The sequence below is a fragment of the Gossypium arboreum genome, chromosome 9 (genome assembly GCF_025698485.1).
Source record: "Gossypium arboreum isolate Shixiya-1 chromosome 9, ASM2569848v2, whole genome shotgun sequence".
Taxonomy (NCBI): Eukaryota; Viridiplantae; Streptophyta; class Magnoliopsida; order Malvales; family Malvaceae; genus Gossypium; species Gossypium arboreum.
Window position 1 is genome coordinate 40,293,395 of NC_069078.1, and position 22,488 is coordinate 40,315,882.

The 22,488-nt window shown below is 35.2% G+C and overlaps 1 non-coding gene across 1 annotated transcript; it reads right to left on the minus strand.

Moving 5' to 3' along the window:
• Nucleotides 1-21,768: 21,768 nt before the first annotated feature.
• On the minus strand, nt 21,769-21,875 carry LOC128281318 (small nucleolar RNA R71). The gene has a single exon (XR_008271530.1). It is a non-coding gene; the product is annotated as a small nucleolar RNA R71 (small nucleolar RNA).
• Nucleotides 21,876-22,488: the final 613 nt, after the last annotated feature.

Here is a 22,488-nt window from a genome sequence, read left to right on the forward strand (position 1 = left end):
GGTCACACAACCTTCCTTTGGTTTTTTTCCATATAATGCCATAACACACCAATTTTTGGTCTTACATGATATGGTGCCTTGGCTGTGGGCTTTTCCTTTGGAGAACGTGTTTAAAGTCATGTTGGGCCCCTTTTAAACTCCATTGTAGTAAACAGGCACAGACTCACTTAATAGATCTTTCATGCATTTGTGCCAGACTTATCATACCCCCATTTTACATATCCTAGACATGCTCTTACAATTTTATTTTCAACCCCAGATCTCTTATCACATACTCTACACTTATCAGATCCTTACAATTTATACATGCAAATCTTATCCATCATTCATATATCAACATACTCATCATACTATTCTTTTCTAAACTCGATTCATGGTTTACACGATTCTTCATAGAAGTATCTAGAATAAACAACATATAACATGCAAGAGTCGACTTAGGGAGTCACCTAACAACTTTGGATAGCAGCTTAGACTCTAGATCCAATACTCAATCAGGGATTGTAACAACTACTTCCTTATAAAATAGAAGTTCACCATTTAAACTCATACAAGTAACCTTTTTAATCATTTCAAACCCAAATAGCCCCCATTGAATGCCTTGCTTCTCCATATACTCATATAGATCCACGTAAAGCCATAAAACTTACCTTGGCATAGAGCATTCACAAATAAAGATCCACATCTACAACTTAGCTTAAGTGAAAGAAGGAAATGCTTTATGTTCCTTTAGATTTAGACAAAAATACTTCTTGAAGAAGATATTATACACATAATCAAACAAATCACAAATTTCAAAACAAGTATGGTAACAGGTTCTCAATCGAGCTTACGAAAACTCTAGAACAAATTAGGAATTGTACATGGACTAAATTTAAATATTTCACAAAAGTCCAAGCAAAATTATAAAATAGAGATCACATGGTCGTGTGGCCAGACTATATGAAAGACCGATGTTGTGTGACATTGAGGTACACAGATGTGTATCCAGCCGTGTAACTCACTGAGCCCGTGTTATTAGGCAATAAAATCCCTAACGATAGTCATACGATCATGTGATTGGGCTGTGTAACTAGTCATGGCTGTGTGACTAAGGAAATATCCTAAAGATACAGTAGCATATGGCTAGTTGACCACCTGTGTAGGGCACATGCCCGTGACGTAGATCGTGTGACCCCATAAACATACACGATTTGCCACCGATTAACATTGTAAAGCTGCACACTTTATCGTACATGCTCTTGTAACACCCTTTGAGTTCAATTTTGATTTGATTCACCTAGATCTAGTCCTTCAAATGGTAAACACATACTAATATATTAACATTTGATTCAAATATTTTGACAAGATTTGAAAGAAACCGATTCAAAATAACGGAAGGGGGGAGTGTATGACATACACTTAATTGCGTACTAATATCATATCTAAATGAATAAAGGTACTTACCAGCCTATAGAAATGGAAACAAAAGTAATGGATAATAGATCTAATGCCAACGGGATCTGACGAGCAAGATGGTGATTCAACAATGAGGGAAAATTGACAGCCAAGGGAGATGGTAGGTACAACGACTAAAGAAGAAGGGAGGAAGAAAAAGAAAGGGAAAAGAAAAGAGAAAAGAAGATAGGTGCGGTGGTAAGGAGGAAAACATAGAAGAAGAGAGGATGGTAGGGGTAGGGGTAGTAAAAAAAGCAAGGGAAAACAAAAGAGGGGCCAACCAAAGAAAAAGTTACTTATATACTTAGGGTTGGTATGGCATAAAGGTTTAGGGGTTTTGGCATTCTAACAGTTCAAGCCTAAATAAAACCCCAATTGCACACTCAATCAAAGAATAAAAATTAATTTAATAGTAACAGAATATAACTTAGAATTCAAGGAATGGCATATTGAATATAGAATTTGTAAAGTCTAATGATAAAATGAAATTAAATTAAACCGTTTGATAATTATAGTATAGGGATTGGATTGCAAAATGATAAAAGGAGTGAAATTTGATTAAAGAAATGATTGAGTGCTTAAAGTGACAATTGAACTAAGGTTGTAATAGTAATTAAACCAAATCTAAATATAATTTAGTGGATTGGTGTGATTGTAACCCTTGGTTGCCACTAATATTTAATTAAAGAAATCATGACCATTGAATTATTAATTTAAGGCTAAAGTATCATCGGACTACCATGACAACTTGACAGAGAGGAGGCTTGTCTAAGCCACCAAATGGATGTTTTAAGCTTAACACAGATTGTCCAGTTAATCTAGTGTCAACAAAGGTTTTTGTAGGGGTGTTGTTTGAGATAACAGGGGGATTTACCAGGTTGAATATAGAAGAAGTATTGGGATCTATTCAACCATGGTTTCTAAATTATGGTGATTGTCATATCCCAAAAATCGGGTTAGTAGAAATTAGGTTAATAAACCGAGAGTGGTTACGTCCAGATTTTTTTAGATGATTTTTTGCTTATTTGTTAATAAATAATTATCAAGTATTGTGATTGAGTAGTGGTGGAGCTTTCCTTGATGAGCAGTGTTCGAATCCCTTCCCTAGCATTATTTTCTACGTAGTGCAATTTTACTTCAAACCTTAGCTGGGTCACATCATGTTTTTAAAATAATTGTGGTAGGAGTGTGAACAAGGAATTAAATGGCCTAGTGGTTAGGAGCTTAAAAAGTTTCCTAAGGGTATTAGGTTCAAGTCTCCACATTCACAACCTTTTTATTAATTTTTTTTCCAACTTTAGCATGTCAGCAACCCCCATTGTTGTCTGATCACTTACTATGCATGAGGAAGATTTTTTCCTTTCTTTTCAGGTCAACATGCCTTATTTACTCAAGCATGATCCCTTTTTTGCTCCTTTGTCCCTTCCATATGCCCTTTTATCAATCCTTGGTATGTGAATTGATTCATTGTACCTAGACAAACACAACTCACCTATTGAATCATTTTTTCATTACACTCCTCCCCTTATTTTCGTCCCTCTCCTTAGCTTCTCCCTTTCTCTCCATTTTAATTCTTTTGTTTTAGCCATCAACCACCTTTACACTATTTTGCTCCTCTCATCCACCACTTCTTTGCCAACTGAACCACCGCCAGACCTCCCCTTCACCGTTGCTCTTTCCTTTTTGTACTATTCCACCACCACTTTAGCACAACTGTTCACCATTGTGGCCACCACCATTATACACCACCATAAAAAAACAACTCTCTTTTTATCTTTTCTTTTACTTCTCAATTTCTTTTTCCCATTCCATTCTCTCCTTCACCTAGTGTCGCAACAACCTTCTGTCATCCTCTTTCGCCACCGCAGCCGTCACGCCTCCACTGATGACTAGTGACCCATCATTCTTTCTTTATAATTTTTCATTTTCTACCACTCTATATAGTAAACGAAGCCTTATTTATTTTATTTTCAATAAGTTTTTAAAATATTTTAATATTATTATGCTTTTGACTCACTTTTCCAAGTGATTGATTGCTCTAGATCTGATTTTCTCTCCTATTCAAAACCTCAGTAACCCAATGATAACTCTTGGAAAGAGTTATATTTCATACCTTTAAGCCTAGCTAATTGCTTGTACTTGGGTACATTTAGTTGCATTTTAGGACATTTCATTGATATTTTTATCATTGCATTAGGAGCTTGGACTGTGTTTAAATGTTAGGAAATTTTAATTGCAAGTGCAATGGGTTGTTTGGTGGTTTGGAAGGTGTAGGATGTGAAGAAAGAAATAAATGAGCGAAAGTTTGCTAGGAAAAATGTTGGACAGTTTGCCAACATGAATACCATGACAATTTTAGGAAAATGACCTAGTCAACTCTTAACGCATATAAGTTTTAGCTGAACTCTACTTGTACCAGAAAAATCTACCTAAAAAAGAGGAGAAGATATCGTGGGCTGATGGAGTTACCTTATGAAGAAAAGCTTATAAAAAGCCAAAGGAGGAAACCCTAAAGGATGTGAAAATCTAGAGGCAATAATAGAGGGTAGGAGTTGAGTAGAGACGAAAGAAGGAAACTGAAAATAGTCCATTTCAGCCACTACAAGACATTGTTCTTCTAGATTGTGGATTGACTTAGTGACAACTGTAACACCCCTAACCCATATCGTCGCTTGAATAGGGTTACGAGGCATTACCAGTCAATACACATCATTCACATATATAACATATACATTTATACAATCATATATAAAACCCATCCAACAAATTCACATTGCCTATTTTATGGCTTTACGAGGCCTTAAAACGTGCATAGAAGAGGTTCGGGACTAAACCGATAACATTTGCAAACTTTGGGGGACATAAAAAATTTTCATGCTTTTAAGGGCCACACGCTAGTGTAAAAAGGACGTGTGCCTCCCACAACCACTTGACACCCCCGTATCACAGGCAGTGTGAAAACAGGGCATACATTCTGGCTTGCACCACACGGCCGGCCACACGCCCATGTGCCAGCCCGTGTGCCACACACGTCTAGTAGACACGTCCGTGTCTCTAAGACATGTAACTCACTGACTTGTTTTGATTAAGCATCAGGGGTCACACGGTCAAGTCACACGCCCGTGTGCTCAACCGTGTGGCACGAAAATAGACTTGTTATAAGCTACTTTTCCCACTTAAGTCACATAGATCTTTAGGCATCCAAATGGTACCAAATATACAACCAAATAAGTAACCAAAAGTGACCATTACCAGCATAAATCATACCATATTGAATCATTACATTTCACTTCTCAAATCTCAACCATTTCTTAACCAAAACACATACCTAAACTAGCATGAATCATTTACCATCTTTAACATTTTTCATATGTCTCAAATTCAAACTAAATAACCAACCATATCATTCAACCTATAACCAAGCCAAAGCTTATCAATGCATCATCTCAAACTCATACCAACACAGGCCATTTCTTAAACTGTAACACCCCGAACCCGTGACCGTCGCCGGTGTCGGACACGAGGGGTTAATGGGCCAAATCTTCTCAAGGTACCAACCAATTTGGCATTTCCAGACAGGCTGGAAAACTGCGTCACTGTCACCATAAAAATCATATCTCGAGTTTCGAAACTCGGAAACTGATTCCGTAAATTTTCCCTGAATTTAGACTCATATATCTATCCGTGGATTTATTTCTAGAATTTTTGGTTGGGCCAATTGGTACAGTTTATTAGTTAAAGTCACCAATGTTACAGAAGTCGACTACACTGACCTTCGCGCGTTAAAACTTGAATATCTCTCTGTACAGGGATTTAATACTGGTGCCGTTTGTTTCTAATGAAACTAGACTCAAAATGGAATCTGCACATATAAGGGATGACTTCTAATTCTTTCTGGATAATTTATAGTAAATTTTCAAAGTCACGACAGGGGACCCAGAAACCGTTCTGGCCCTGTCTCACGAGAACTTTAATATCTCTCAATATACTGCTCATATGGTCGTTTCGTTCCATCCATATTAAACTAGATTCATCAAGGTTCAATTTCATAATTTATTCACTATTTAATTATACTTCTACTATTTTTAGTGATTTTTCAATCTCACCTCACTGCTGCTGTCCGCAACAGTTACTGCAGTAGACTATGCCAATTCCATGAATCTTTCCTTGGCCTTAATCATCCATCAAACATGACACAAATTATGGCCACCTTATCAAAATTAAAGTTTCTAAGACTCGTGGCTATAGGTTCTAGCATCCCACTCGGCGACCACATAGGCCATTTTCACATGGCTTAAAGTTTACAACCCACAGTTCAACAAAATATAATAGCCTATACATGCCAAATGTTCTTCAACAACGAAGACAATACCAAAATATTTCAGCGGTGTGATGACTTCAACGACGGTTCCGAGCACGCAACAATACGAGTCCAAGAGACCTAAAATGGGTGACAAGAAAACACCGAGTGAGTTTATAACTCAGTAAGTCATAAGCACTTTACAATTATCCATTAGCTAAATTCATCACAAAGTGAAACAATGAAACAAGGCTAGGTACTTCATCCATATCGAACTATACCATAATTCCTCGGACCTTTCGGTTCAATCTCATACCAAGCCATACATCCACATTTCATATTTATACGATAAGATATTTGAGGCATTTTCACACACTAACTCATTTTCACCACAATCACACAATTGCAATCATCACATAGATTTAAAGCTTACCAAGCTCAACCCGAAAGCATGAACATATTGCCTATTCGTCATGAGCTCAAGGTACTTACCCGATTCGCTGTCCGGGATTAACTCGATAATGTCGCACACTCAGTGCCAATTGTAATACAAGAGCATATAGTGAATCCGCACACTTAGTGCTATATATTTTCAGCTCGCACACTTAGTGCTATAGAATCAAACTCGCACACTTAGTGCTGTACAATTTTAAACCCGCACACTTAGTGCCAATCTTGTCACCGTGTCCAATTATACCCGCACACTTAGTGCCGTGACCAATACCTTATGCATTTTGCTGCCTTTATACATTCAACAATGGCATCATTCCATACACATACATTTTCATTTACACATCAATTCATTAAACACAATTGCATATATATTATGATCATTTAAATCAATACCAAATATATGCTTAATGACTTACCTCGGATGTTGTCGCACGTTTTCAATGGCTATTCAATTACTTTGTCTTTCCCTTGTCCAACTTTGATCCTTTGAGTTCTTGAGCTAGTTCACACAAATTTAACTTATTAAAACCTCATTATGCTAGCTTATGGCGAATATGACAAGGAGTTTAAATGGTCATATGGCCACCCTTTTGCTTGGATACACATTGGTCATGCACATTTTATATTACATCAAGCAATTCAATACAATTCATTCAAGCATCAAGGAAAAGCTAAGGCCCTCAATAGGCTACCTAAGGCCGAATATACACATCAACATATGTATTCGTTCATGTGGCGAACATACACATTCATGTTAAGGCCGATTTCCACACTTGATACATTCAACAAGTAAGGTCGCTTGTATCGACTTAACACCAATTTGATTCAAGTTCACAACTAGGCTAGTATGCATATATACACTAGTAAATCAAACACTAACATTTGTACTTCACCTTACTAGCACTTCTCATTCAAATGACATGAACAACGAACATAGTTTCCTTTTATTCCCTACCATGGCCAAATGCCATACAACACCATACCATGCATCATTACAAGCTTTACCTTTAGCATGCAAATAACATCCACAAATCCACCTTAGTTGAACCTTAACTCATCTTCATGCCTCACCACCACAACATCAAACATCAAACATCAATGATACCAAGAAGACAACACCCATGGCCGAATATCATCCCCATTTCATGGTAAAGGTTTAGACCATGGGTTAGGTGGAACTCAAACTATCAACTAAAAACATGCATAAATCTCATGGATAACATCAACATACCTTAGTCTAGCAAACTCCCATGGCTGATTTTCTCAAGCTTCCCCCCCTTTCTTCTTAGTACATTCGGCCAAGCAAGGAGAAAATGAGAGAATGAACATTTTTTTTTCTTTCTTTCTTTGTTTTTGTTTCTCTCATGTACGGCAAGGGGGGAAAGCATCCACACTCTTTTTTTTTTTTTTGTTATCATCATTTTCTTTTTTTCCATTTCTTTAATGCTAACTTTCTTAATTTATTGTTTCCTACATGCATCACTAGTCTAACATGTTGGAGACATGTTTCCACCCATAGTATGGCCGGCCATCATGCTTCATTTTGGCTAATTTGACATGCAAGGACAACACTTTCCCACATGTATTAATAGGCCACCTTACATTTGCCTAACACATTTCTAAATTTTCTCACATAAGTCCTATTTGATAAAAATTCACTTACAATTAACAAAATCCAAACATGAAATTTTCACACATGCATATATACATATAATGAGCATCAATTATGATGGTTAATTATTATTATGACTCGGTTTAGTGGTCCCGAAACCACTTTCCGACTAGGGTCAATTTAGGGATGTCACATAAACCATATTTGCATATAAGCCAAACCAAAAATACATAACATAAGCCATTTCAAATGATCATATAATTTCTAACAATCATATCAAAAAGACAATAGCATATACATGCCATATAACCAAGCCACAAAGTGTAAAAATACCAAAAATCAATAGCCGGATAGTGTGATGTGATCTCCATTGATTTCCAACCCAAGCGAACGTCCTAGACACTATAAAACATAGAAAAATAACACAAAGTAAGCTTCATAGCTTAGTAAGTTCGTATGTGAGCCTAAAATGATCACAACATTCATATAGCAATTCAAAATAGATAAATCATTAACATTTAAAGCATCAATTCATAAGCTAACATCCAATTATTCATGTCCTAATTCACAAGTTCTCAATTTCATATAACTCGATACTTGAGTAGTTTTCCTTACATACTTGTACTGATACCTTTCTATTTATCACCTATACTCTTATCAAACCTCTCTGATTTATGAGTGCTTATGATACAAATTCATCGATTTTTCGATGCCATAGTCCAACTATGGTCTTACACATACATTGCCAAGGCCCTGCCATGGTCTTTCTTTCACGTGCCATAACCCGGTTATGGTCTTATTAGTCGATTGCCATATGTATATTTAGTTTAAACAACTATTATTCATATCTCACATAACATTCAATATATACTTCATTATAGTTAAATAAACACATTTTGACATGAAACATACTTATTCTCAATTCTTTCTTATTTAATAAACATAATGCAATATGAAGCCACCAATTTACTTTCATTCGATTCTCACATAAGTTCTGTACGTACCTGTATTACTTATTCCGACCGTACTTTAATTCTCGTCTTGACTATGTCCATTGAATCATTCGATATTTCACACACTAAGTTCCATTCTCAATATCTCACATACTAAGTTTCATTCTCAATATTTTGCACACTAAGTGCCATATTTGATGTCCTGTACACTAAGTGCTGTACATAGCTGAAGCTATCTCAAATCGCACACTAAGTGACAAATTTAGCCGATATGTCATCAAACATAAAAATAGTCACGTATATACAATTTATATGATATCAGAACGTTAAAAGCATAAATATAACAATGCTTATTGCATATGAACTTACCTCGATCGTTAAAACGACGGAACGGATCGACTAGTTCGATACTTTTTTTTTCGTTCTACATCCGAATCTCATTTTTCTCAATTTATATAATAACAAAATTTAATTATTTAATCATTAATTCATTCAATTTAAAATAAATTACACATTTTGGAAAAATTACACTTTTATCCCTATTATTCCACTTTTTTTGCAATTTAGTCCTTATCACATAAAATCACAATTTCATGAAATTAAACACAAACCCAAGCTAGTTGAATTTCCCATATATTACTCTCAAATCATATTTTAAATTTATTTCACATTTAAACCCCTCAATTTATACTTTTCACAATTTAATCCTTATTTGACATTTTTACCAAAAATCACTTAACAAAACATATTAATCTATCAACAATTATTAATTTTCCATCATCAACACTCAAAAACATCAAAACTATCATCAATGGAAACTCACAAATTCATAAAATAATTTAGAAATTAGGGTACGGGCTAGCTAGAACACGAAGCAACGATCACAAAAATATAAAAATCATCAAAAATCGAGCTCGAAACATACCTCAATTAAAAACAAGGGCCGAACCCTTTAATGCTTCCATGGCTATTTCTTTTATCTATATTCAGTGGAAGATGAAGAAAAATAACATGATTTTGGCTTTTATTTGATTTATTATTAACTTTAATTACCTATTTACCTTTTTACCCTTCAAAAACATTAATAATTACACCAAATGCCACTCCACTAACATCCACTATCTCATAAATGGGCTATTTGCCACATAAGGACCTTCACGTTTAAGTTCTATAGCTATTTGACACATTTAGCTTATAGAACCCAACTTTTACACTTTACGCGATTTAGTCCTTTTTACCGAATTAATCACTTAAACGATAAAATTTCTTTACAAAAATTTCACACAACTCAAATATTATGATGTAAATATTAAAATAATAAAATAAAATTTTCAATGTCAGATTGTCGTCCCAAAACTACTGTTTCGATTAACCCTAAAAACAGGCTATTACAACAACCATCTTTCTAAGTTCTTCCATTATTTTATAATCTATTCTCTCATGAATTGATTTGCTCAAAAAAAAAGTTATGTGTTATTTTGAACTTAATTTTAATTGGCAACACATGAGCTAAATCTCATAGGGTTGGGATTACAAGATGAAACTTTTATTTTTGTTAATGGTTGAAGCACATGTTTGATTTAATCTAATGTTTTATTCAATTGTTTTTATTTCCCAATTGTATGCGTACATTCTCTAGACATAGATGAGTTTGCAGTATGCCTATAAACTAAATCTAATTCTGAAAAAGGTTAGATTGGTTGGAATGGAATTGAATGATACAAGCGGGTATTCAATTGAATACTTGCAGCAAACTTTAGACATAGAGTAGTATTTGAATAGAATAAAGACAAAATAGTGCAGGATACTGTGCTAAGACCTATAGATACAGGCCAGGTAACTTGAGATCTAGCTCTCAAAAGAAACAGGTCACTTTAGGTATCTTTTGAGTAGTTGATTAAGTACGATTTTGCTGAGGCATTACTGAAAGTAAGGGTAGATTCTTAGTGATCCCAACCTTCCAAATCAGCATCGTAAACCCTTAATCCTTTGTCGTAGTATCTTTTCCATACAATTTTTAGTTATTTATTTATTTTATTGTAGATTATTTATGTGATTATTCTTGTAATTTAATTGCATTTTTACTCTTGCTTTGCTTTAGCATTTTTTAGAATTAGTCAATATACATTTTGCACACATCCTTACTACTTTAATTTACCGTAACGTACTTAAAATTGGTTTTTCCATAACATGAATCATAATTCATTATAATAACTTGACCAATTTTATACCTAATCTGATCCTTGTGGACACAACCTCAATTATCACTTTATTACTTAATTCGATGTGTATAGTGGCATAATTTGCATACTATTTCACACGCTATAAGTTTTTGGTGCCATTACCAGGGATCTACAATTTGGTAAAATTTTGTTTTGTTATTTTACTTAATTCCATTAGTTTTATTTAACTTAGTTTAATTTAGTTTCTACAGGTTTGCCATTAGAGCAGGAGAAGAGGAATTCCTTCTAACAAAGAGTATCCTTTTGTGTAACAGCTCGGTTTTGACCCTAGTCAGAATAGTGGTTTCGGGACCACAAATTCGAGTTATAAAAATATTTTAATATTAATTTTCGTGCATATGGTAAGTGAATTGACATGTGTGAAAGTCTCGCGTGGAAATTTAACTGTTTGTGTGCTTAATTTGCAAAAAAGACCAAATCGCGTAAAATGTAAAAGCTGGGTGCTAGATGTTAAAGTGCCTATTTGAGTTGGCTTTCTAAACCAAGGGTATCTATGTTGTTATTTGTCCATTGGGAATGTTAATGGACTAAAACAACCATTCATTAAAAGGTTTTATAATTGTTTATAAAAGGGCAAAATGGGAAAATGTTTATTAAGTAATTAAAATAAAACAAAAGCATGAAATTATCCATTTTTTCATGCTATTCCACCGAAAATACAAAGAAAAAGAAAAGAGAAAGATCACTTACGATTCGACACTTTGAATTGGTGAATTCGGTATGTGTTTTGCTCGATTTTTGATAATTTCTATGTTTTTGTAATCGTTGCTTCGTATACTATTGAACCCATGCTTCAATTTACGATTTTGGTGATGATTTTGAAATGTTCCATTGATGAAAATGTGAGCTTTGTGATGTTAGTTGAAAAATTATGGAAGCTTGATGTTGGGTTTAAATGTTTTGTTTTTGGATTTTTGATGAAATTGAGTAATTTGGGCTAAATTGTGAAAATATTATTTTGAAGGACTAAAATGTGAAATAAATGAAATGTGTGGACTAGTATGAGTACAAGGAGAATTCGGCTAAGCTTGTGTATATGCAAATTATGTGTATTTTGTGATTTTGTGAAATAGAGACTAAAGTGTCGAATGTGAAAATGTGAGGGCTAGTTTGCAAAATGTCCTAATTGTGTACATATGGATTGTTTTGAATTATTTGGTGAATAAAAGGGGTTAATTTTGAATACATTTAGATCAAGAAAAGAGGAATTTAGACTTAGACCGAGGGAAATCGAAGATTGTAGAATAAACAGTCCGAGTCGACAAATTCTAAGTATGAGGTAAGTTCGTACTTAAAATGTGATGTTAAGTAAGTTTTGATGCCTTTATTCTACATGGGTTGTATATAATTGAATTGAATAATATGGTGATGAATCGGAAGCTTTGGCACTAAGTGTGCGATTTAAACTAGCTTTGGCACTAAGTGTGCTATTTAACTAGCTTTGGCTACTTGAGGCACTAAGTGTGCGATACTAAATTAGTCTCGGTTATTTGAGATGGCATTAAGTGTGCAGAAATATTTAGCTTCGGCTAACCTTATAGCACTAAGTGTGCTGATGTGTAAAACACGAATAACTTGTGGAAAGTCTTATAACATTAAACATGAGGTAAGTACAAAAGTGAATAAGTACGGGAAGCTTCAGGTATGTATAATGCCTAAGTGGTAGATGATGTTATGTATATGAACCTCATTGAGTTGATATAGTTATATGGATTGAAATTGTGCAAATACTCATAGGTTATCATTTTATGTTCATATACTATGAATGTTTTGAGTACGAGCTTACTAAGCTTTTAAAAGCTTACTCTGTATGATTACTATCTATTTTACAGTTATTGTAGCTACTGAAGGCTCGAGGATAGTCGAGGATCATCGCCACACTATCGATCTCATTTTGGTACCTTTAAAAATGTAACTATTTGAAGTATGACATAAATAGGCTAGTAGTTGTGAAGTATGTTTTGTGATGTATATAGTTAGCCGTGAGATTTGGCTAATTTGTGTTTGAACTCATATTTGATAATGGCTTTTGATATGTGATTTTAATTTGCAATTATGGGATGTCTCAATTAGATAAAGGAGAAGGTAAGTTTGGGAAGTTCATGGTATGAGAATGGATGATTTTTTTTTTTTTGATATAATCTTACATTATGTTTTAGTATAAAAAGGTAAGGTTTATAAGTATGTAAATGATTGATAATATTATGGCATGAATGATGTATGTTTTAGCTTAAAGAATGGTTGATTGAGTTGTACATATATGCTTGATTCCTTGTTTGTAAGGTGACCCATAATGGGGTGGCAAGTCAGCTTAAACTAAGCCTGCATTGTGCCACACGGTCAAAAGCCACGAGCATGCTTTGTGGCCGTGTTTGTTTGGTAGTAACCTTTTAAAAAACACACGGCTTTGACACACGGGCGTGTCATATGGCCGTGGGCATAAGTCAGTAGCTAGTTTAGTATCACACGGCCATAGCACATGGGAGTGCCTATTGGCCGTGGGTGAAAGTCAGTATGGTCACCCTATTTTGGAATGGCTGGTTCACATGAGTGTGTCTGATACCCGTGTAAGGCACACGGCCTGGTCACACGGACGTATGACCTTAACAGAATAGAAAAATTTTCTAATTGTTGAAAATTGTGAATATGTTCGGTTTAGTCCTGACCTCTTCCTAATGCATGTTTAGGTCTCATTGACATAAGACAGGGACTTATGTTGATGTTTGACTATGATGCTATGATGTTTATGAAATGAATGCGAAGTGTTTAGATATCTTTGGTAATATCGCTTAACCTTAGTCCAGTGATGGATACGGGTTAGGGCTGTTATATTTTGTTGGTATCAGAGCTATGGTTTAGTAGGTTCTAGGACTACCATAGCGTATGTGAGTCTAGTTATACATGCCATATATCTAAATCTGTGATAGTGTGATGACTCCTAACATTGAAATGTGCTTTTATATAGCAAATGGATCCCGATAGAGCTGTAGCTGATGATGTTGAAAGTAATGCGCCTGCTCCCACGCAAAGGACAGTGCAAGATGATTCCCGACTGGTTATGAGTAGCCGTGATAGCGAGGCTAAGCAAGCCTTCTATCAGATGATGAACGATTGGTTTGCCCAATATATTAGAACCAATCCAGCTGTACAACAACCTCCGCCCTCGGTTAATCCTCCTCAAACTTCGGATACGCCACAAATGAATTCAGTACAGTTGTGTAGATCACCAGTTGACAAGATTAGAAAATATGGAGTTGAAGAATTCTGAGCTACAACAAGTGATGATGCAAAAAAGGCTGAGTTCTGGTTAGAGAACACAATAAGAGTGTTTGATGAATTATCCCTGAGTTCCAAAGAATGTATAAAATGCACTGTTTCACTTTTGAGAGACACGGCGTATCATTGGTGGAAGACTTTGACATCAGTGGTTCCGAGTGAATGAGTTACATTGGATTTCTTCCAAGCTGGATTTCGAAAGAAATACATCAGTTAGAGATTTATTGATTTTCTTGAGCTTAAGCAAGGCCGTATGTCTATTACAGAATACGAGCGAGAATTTGTAAGGTTGAGTCAGTATGCCCGTGAATGTGTATCTTTGGAAGCAATAATGTGCAAGAGATTTGAAGACGGCTTGAACAAAGATATGCGCTTGTTAGTTGGGATTCTGGAAATCAAAGAATTCGTGGAGCTCTTTGAACGAGCATGCAAAGTGGAGGATCTCAGGAAAGAGAAAAGAAAGACTGAGTTCGAAGCTAGATATGTACAAAAGAGATCATCGGGCAAATCATTTCAATCTAGATCTAAGAAGTTTAGAGATGATAGCAGTCATTCAAAGTCTAGTGCGGGATATTCAAACAAAGACCGTGTTAGATTGCAATCAAATTATAAATCTTCAGCCACGTCTGTTGCTAGTGTTGATAATGCAAAGGATGAATGTGAGCAATGTGGAAGACGACACTTTGGTGAATGCTGGGGAAAAAGTAATAATCGAGTTTGTTATAGTTGTGGTTTGAGAAACCATTTTATTAAAGAATGCCCAGATTTAGCTGAAAAAGTTAATGTTTAGAATCTGAGACAGAATGGTAATGATTCTCGTGGTAGGCCTCCCAGAAATACTGGAAATGTAAGTGGTAGTCAAAGAGGAACAAAAAACACAGCTGTTAGCTCTAAGGCTCGTGCATCTACTAGAGCGTATGCTATTTGAGCTCGTGAAGAAGCTTCATCGCTAGATGTGATTACGGGTACATTTACTCTCCATGATACTTCTGTGATTGCTTTGATAGAACCTGGAACACATTTATATATATGTATGAACTTAGTGAACAATAAGGCTTTGTCTGTAGAGTCTACTGAATTAGTAATTAGAGTTTCAAACCCCTAAGCAGATGTGTCTTGGTTGATAAAGTCTGCAGGAATTGTCCGTTAATGTTTCGAGACAATTGCTTTCCGGCTGATTTGATGTTGTTGCCTTTTGATGAGTTTGACATTATTCTGGGAATGGATTGGTTAACTTTGCATGATGCTGTAGTGAATTGTAAACGAAAAACTATTAATTTGAGATGTAAGAATGATGAAATAGTCAGAGTTGAATCTAGTGATTTGAATGGGTTACCTACTGTGATATCTTTTATGAAAGCATTGAGTATTGTTAGAAAGGGTTGTGAAGCTTATTTTTCATACGTGATTGATTCAAATATGTCGAAACAGAAAGTTGAATCTATACCTATTATCTGTGAGTTTCCTGATGTGTTTCCTGAAGAACTTCCAGGATTACCTCCAGTTAGAAAGGTAGAATTTGGTATAGAATTGATACCTGGTACTAGTCTGATTTCGATAGCTCCATATAGAATGGCTCCGACCGAGTTAAAAGAATTAAAGTCTTTATTACAAGAATTGATCGATCGAGGATTTGCTAGACCGAGTTTCTCACCTTGGGGTGCTCCGGTTTTATTTGTAAAAAAGAAAGACGGTACGATAAGAATGTGTATAGATTATTGTCAGTTGAATAAAGTGACTGTCAAGAATAAGTATCCTTTGCCCCGAATTGATGATTTGTTTGATTAGTTGAAAGGAGCTACTGTGTTTTTGAAATAGATTTGAGATTGGGATATTATCAACTGAGAGTGAAAGATTTTGATATTCTGAAGACTGCTTTCAGAATAAGGTACAACCACTATGAATTTTTAGTTATGCCTTTCGGATTAACTAATGCACCTGCTATCTTTATGGATTTGATGAATAGAATTTTTAGACCGTATTTAGATCAATTTGTTATAGTATTCATTGATGATATATTGATTTATTCACCTGATGAATCTGAACACACCGAGCATTTGAGAATAGTGCTACAGACTCTGCGAGATAAACAGTTGTATGCAAAGTTTAGTAAATGTGAATTCTGGTTGCGAGAAGTTGGTTTCTTGGGTCATATTGTGTCAGCCTCTGGTATCCGAGTTGATCCGAGTAAAATCTCAGCTATTTTGGATTGGAAACCTCCGAGAAATGTTTCAGAAGTTTGCAGTTTTCTGGGACTTGCTGGATACTATATAAGATTCGTAAAAGGTTTCTTGATGATTGCGAATCTGTTGACAAAATTGCTCCAGAAAGATGTGAAGTTTGAGTGGTCTGAAAAATGTCAAAACAGCTTTGATCAGTTGAAAGCCATGTTGACTGAAGCTCCGGTATTGGTACAACCTGAATCGGGTAAAGAATTTGTGATTTATAGTGATGCTTCATTAATTGGTTTGGGATGTGTTTTAATGCAAGAAGGGAAAGTTATAGCTTATGCAACGAGACAACTAAAGCCGCATGAAAAGAACTATCCAACTCACGACCTCGGGTTAGCTACTATTGTATTTGCTTTGAAGATTTGGCGTCACTATCTGTTTGGGAAGAAATGTCATGTGTTTTCTGATCAATAAGAGTTTAAAGTATTTGATGACTCAGAAAGATTTGAATTTATGACAGAGAAGATGGTTAGAATTATTGAAAGACTACAAACTTGTGATTGATTATCACCCGGGAAAAGCAAATGTTGTTACAGATGCTTTGAGTTGAAAATCATTATTTGCTTTATGTGCGAAGAATGCTCATTTAGTTCTGTCTGATGATGGATCAGTTTTAGCTAAATTGAAAGCAAGATCTTTGTTTTTACAACAGATTATTGAAGCTCAGAAAATTGATAATGAGATTTTAGCTAAACAAGCTCAATGTAATGTAGAGATTGATTCAGAATTCAAAGTTGATAAAGATAATTGTTTAAGATTTTGAGATAGGATTTGCATTCTGATAAATCCTAAGTTAATTCAAATGATTCTGAGTGAAGCTCATAGTAGTCGGTTATCTGTGCATCCAGGCAATACTAAAATGTACAATGACTTGGAACAACATTATTGGTGGTCCGGAATGAAAAGAGATATCTCTGAATTTGTTTCTAAATGTTTGATATGTCAGCAAGTTAAAGCTGAACATCAAGTGCCGTTTGGGTTACTACAACCGGTTATGATTTTGGAGTGGAAATGGGATCGAGTGACCATGAACTTTGTGTCGGGCTTACCTCTATCTCCGAGGAAGAAAGATGCCATTTGGGTTGTAATTGATCGTTTGAAAAAATCAGCTCATTTTATTCCAGTTCGATCTAATTATTCACTTGATAGATTAGATGAATTATACATTTATGATATAGTGAGACTGCATAGTGTGTCATTGTCTATAATATCAGACCGAGATCCGAGATTCACATTGAGATTTTGGAAGAAATTGCAAGATGCTCTAGGTACTAAATTGCATTTTAGCACTGCTTATCATCCGCAAACAGGTGGTCAATTTGAACGGATTATTCAGATACTTGAGGATACGTTGAGATGTTGCATTCTTGCGTTTAAAGGTACGTGGGAACAATATTTAACTTTGATTGAATTCTCTTATAATAATAGTTTCCAGTCGAGCATCAAAATGGCACCATACGAAGCTTTATACAGTCGTAAATGTCGTACACCTTTTTATTGGACAGAGCCATAAAAAATAAGATTCATGGGGTTGATTTGATAAAGGAAACTAAAAAGAAAGTGAAAGTGATGCAAGATAGTCTGAAAGTAGCTTCTGATCGTCAGAAATCATACGCAGATTTGAAAAGAAGAGATATTGAGTTCGATATCAGTGAAAAAGTATTTTTGAAAGTGTCTCCGTGGAAGAAAGTGCTTCGATTTGGTAAAAAAGGCAAATTGAGTCCAAGATTTATCAGGCCGTATGAAATTATCGTGCGTATTGGGCCAGTTGCATATAGATTGTTGTTGCCACTAGAGCTAGAAAAGATTCATAATTTATTTCATGTATCGATGCTTTGACGGTACAGATCTGATCCTTCGCATGGAATTCCTTCATCTGGATTGAAATTCGGTCTGATATGACCTACGAAGAAGAATCGATTCGAATCTTAGCTCAAGAGGTTAAAGAGTTACGTAAGATGAAGATTCCGTTCGTTAAAGTGATGTGGCATCGGCAAGGTATTGAAGAAGCAACGTGGGAGCTTGAAGATGCTATGAAATAGCAATACCCAAATCTGTTTAATGGTAAGATTTTCGGGGACGAAAATTCCTAAGGGGGGAGAATTGTAACAGCTCGGTTTTGACCCTAGTCAGAATAGTAGTTTCGGGACCATAAATCTGAGTTAGAAAAATATTTTAATATTAATTTTCGTGTATATGGTAAGTGAATTGACATGTGTGAGAGTATAGTGTGGAAATTTAACTGTTTGTGTGCTTAATTTGGAAAAAAAGAACAAATCGCGTAAAATGTAAAAGCTGAGTGCTAAATGTTAAAGTGCCTATTTGAGTTGACTTTCTAAAGTAAGGGTCCTTATGTTGTTTTTTGTCCATTGGGAATGTTAATGGACTAAAACAACCATTCATTAAAAGGTTTTATAATTGTTTATAAAAGGGCAAAATGGGAAAATGTTTATTAAGTAATTAAAATAAAATAAAAGCATGAAATTAGCCATTTGTTCATGCTATTCCACCGAAAATACAAAGAAAAAGAAAAGAGAAAGCTCACTTAGGGTTCGACACTTTGAATTGGTGAATTAGGTATGTGTTTTGCTCGGTTTTTGATAATTTCTTTGTTTTTGTAATCGTTGCTTCATATACTATCGAGCCCATGCTTCAATTTACAATTTTGGTGATGATTTTGAAATGTTCCATTGATGAAAATGTGAGCTTTGTGATGTTAGTTGAAAAATTATGGAAGCTTGATGTTGGGTTTAAATGTTTTGTTTTTGGACTTTTGATGAAATTGAGTAATTTGGGCTAAATTGTGAAAATATTATTTTGAGGGACTAAAATGTGAAATAAATGAAATGTGTGGACTAGTATGAGTACAAGGAGAATTCGGCTAAGCTTGTGTATATGCAAATTATGTGTATTTTTTGATTTTTTGAAATAGGGACTAAAGTGTCGAATGTGAAAATGTGAGGGCTAGTTTGGAAAAAAGTCCTAATTGTGTACATATGGATTTTTTTGAATTATTTGGCGAATAAAAGGGGTTAATTTTGAATACATTTAGATCAAGAAAAGAGGAATTCAGACTTAGACCGAGGGAAATCGAAGATTGTAGAATAAACAATCAAGTCAAGAAATTTGAGAGACGAGGTAAGTTCATACTTAAAATGTGATGTTAAGTAAGTTTTGATGCCTTTATTCTACATGAGTTGTATATAATTGAATTGGATAATATGGTGATGAATCAGAAGCTTTGGCACTAAGTGTGTGATTTAAACTAGCTTTGGCACTAAGTGTGCAATTTAACTAGCTTTGGCTACTTGAGGCACTAAGTGTGCGATACCGACTTAGTCTCGATTATTTGAGATGGCACTAAGTGTGCGATACTGACTTAGTCTCAATTATTTGAGATGGCACTAAGTGTGTAGAAATATTTAGCTTCGGCTAACCTTATAGCACTAAGTGTGCTGATTTGTAAAGCACGAATAACTTATGGAAAGTCTTATAACATTCAACATGAGGTAAGTACAAAAGTGGATAAGTACGGGAAGCTTCAGGTATGTATAATGCCTAAGTGGTAGATGATGTTATGTATATGAATCTCATTGAGTTGATATAGTTATATGGATTGAAATTGTGCAAATACTCATAGGTTATCATTTTATGTTCATATACTATGAATGTTTTGAGTACGACCTTACTAAGGTTTTGAAAGCTTACTCTGTGTGATTACTGTCTGTTTTACAGTTATCGTAGCTACTAAAGGCTCAGGGATAGTCGAGGATCGTCACCACACTATCGATCTCATTTTGGTACTTTTAAAAATGTAAATATTTGAAGTATGGCATGTATAGGCTAGTAGTTGTGAAGTATGCTTTGTGATGTATATAGTTAGCCATGAGATTTGGCTAATTTCTGTTTGAACTCATATTTGATAATGGCTTTTGATATGTGATTTTAATTTGCAATTATGGCATGTCTCAATTAGATAAAGGAGAAGGTAAGTTTGGGAAGTTCATGGTATGAGAATGGATGATGTTTTTTTTGTTGATATAATCTTACATTATGTTTTAGTATAAAAAGGTAAGGTTTATAAGTATGTAAATGATTGATAATATTATGGCATGAATGATGTATGTTTTAGCTTAAAGAATGGTTGATTGGGTTGTTCATATATGCTTGATTCCTTGTTTGTAGGGTGACCCACAATGGGGTGGCAAGTTGGCTTAAACCAAGCCTACATTGTGCCATACGGTCAAAAGCGACGGGCATGCTTTGTGGCCGTGTTTGTTTGGTAGTAACCTCTTAAAAATCACACGGCTTTGACACACGGGCGTGTCATATGGCCGTGGGCATAAGCCAGTAGCTAGCTTACTATCACACGGTCGTGCCCATTGGTCGTGGGTGAAAGTCAGTATGGTCACCCTATTTTGGCACAGCTGGTTCACATGGGTGTGTCTGATACCCGTGTAAGGCACACGGCCTGGTCACACGGGCGTGTGACCTTGACATAATAGAAAAATTTCCTAAGTGTTGAAAGTTGTGAACATGTTCAGTTTAGTCCTGACCTCTTCCTAATGCATGTTTAAGGTCTCATTGACCTAAGAAAGGGACTTATGTTGATGTTTGACTATGATACTATGATGTTTATGAAATGAATGCGAAGTGTTTAGATATGTTTGGTAATGTCTCTTAACCCTATTCTGGCGATGGATATGGGTTAGGGGTGTTACATTTTGACCCAGAGATTGAAAAACTTTAGGAAGAAGGCGGAAAGAACTACAAAAAATATGGCGAGGAACGAGAATGATCCTGGTCATAATGTTAATCTGGATGGTCGAGATATTAATATTCCTATTCCTAGGGTGATACTTGGTCTAAATGATAATCTAAATTGTTAGGACGCTAATCCTCATGTTCTTGGGGTGATAGATAACCAAGCCAGACCAATCCGAGACCATGTTGTGCTAATTTTGGATGACTTGAATCTAGGGATAATCAGACCACAAATATAAGCTAAACAGTTTCAGCTGAAACCAGTAATATTTTAGATGTTACAAACAGTAGGACAGTTTAGTGGATTACCAATAAAGATCCAAGACTACATTTAAGACTTTTTCTAGAGGTTTGCGACTCATTTAGACAACAGGGTGTCCCTGAAGACGCTTTGCAGCTTAAACTATTTGCATATTCTTTATGAGATCATGCAAGTGGCATTATGGAATGATCTTTACCAGGGATTTTTGCTACATTTAATCCCCCAAATATGAATGCTAAGCTTAGAAATGACATTACATGTTTTCAGCAATCAGAGGATGAAACACTATATAAAATTTGGGATCAATTTAAAGACTTAATTCAAAAATGTTTGATGCATGGATTTCAACACTAGACTCAGATGGAGATATTCTATAATTGGCTAAATACACACACGACGATGGTAGTTGATGTTTCTGCCAATGATACTTTGTTGGATAAATCTTGTAATGAAGCATATGAAATTCTGGAGAAGATTGCCAACAATGATTATCAATATCCTACCACAAGAGTTGGGACGGGAAAGAGAGCTATTGGTACTATGAGCTAGATGCAATCACTTCGTTAACAGCCCAGTATCTTCTTTAGCTAATATGATCAAAACAATGAAGAAGCCCCCTACAGCTTAAGAGATGAAATCAATTAAGCTTTCATGTGTTTATTATGGTGAAGACCATGTGTTTGATGGATGCCCATCAAACCTAGCATTTGTGTGTGACATGGGTAATTTCAACTGGAATAATAGCCTTTCTTCCAACACGTATAATCTAGGGTGGAAACAACATCTGAAATTTAGTTGTAATGATCAAGGTATAGGGAATTTTAACAATGCTACAAGACAGAATGCCAATAATGCACCACCTGGTTATAATCATCCTATATTGAGGCAAAATGTCCAGTAGGGTTAAGCATCAGTTTCATCATCATCATCATCATTTATTGAAGCCTTGTTGAAGGA